Genomic DNA, 1034 nt, shown 5'->3' with positions numbered 1-1034 from the left:
AGTAATTCCCAAACTTGCATTTTTAAATTTTTTTTGTGGAATGTTATTACTTCCCTGAAATTAACCCTGCATGTTGCTTTGATTGGCTGTTAACTAATAAACCCATTCTCTGAGACAGAATAAACGTATAAATATTTCAGATATAATACTTCCGTGCTTTGCTTGAAGACTATCAATATTGTAATTCTGTAAAGCAAAGCTGTTGGTATATGGTAACTGAGTCATGGATCATGTTGCTTTTGGTAACATTGACTTGTATTTATATATGGAACTTTTTTCTGAAAAAAATTAAAAGTAAAATTGATATTGATAAAAACAAGGGAATCATACCTGCCATTACAATTGTATTTTTTTCAGATTCCCTTCATAACTATTTTCATTGTACTTCAAAATTTTGTTTTATTTCTAATGTCAGGACATTGTATGAGCCCAAAGTACATACACCTTTCAGTTTTTCATGTTGTATTCTGGTGAAATATCCCAAAAATCATGAATACTGAATAAGTCTTGATCAAATTTTTGTCAGGTAATGCATAGAGATAAACTAAACGTTGCTTTTCAGTATGAATTTTTTTTAATAAGAAATTTTATAAAAAAAAGTTTAAATAAGCTCATGAAATATTAATTGAAGTACAGCATTACAACATTCTATAGATATCATTTAGTAGCATTGCTGTTGTTTCAAGTTGTAGATTTCACTCTCTTTTCTATAGACATTTTTCTGCTCTATAATGTATATAGTTGTTTGATGATTTTAAGAATGGAAAATAAATTTTAAAAATGGAAAATAACAATAAGTTGGATGTAGCATTTGGTAAAATTGAATATTCACCATCACTATGTTAATTGTTCATGAGTTTTTTTATATGTGCATATCAGTGAATAGATTTACATGAGACATAGATTTTAAAAGAGTATAGCATTCCTTCTTGCATGAATTATTGTTAATGTAGAGCATGATGATAACGTGTTTATAATGTTTACAGCATTTAGTCTAGGTGTGGCAGGGCAGTAAAATACTCAAAATAACTGAA

This window comes from Penaeus monodon, chromosome 22 (assembly GCF_015228065.2).
Source record: "Penaeus monodon isolate SGIC_2016 chromosome 22, NSTDA_Pmon_1, whole genome shotgun sequence".
NCBI classification, from domain to species: Eukaryota; Metazoa; Arthropoda; class Malacostraca; order Decapoda; family Penaeidae; genus Penaeus; species Penaeus monodon.
This window is presented reverse-complemented; position numbering follows the sequence as displayed.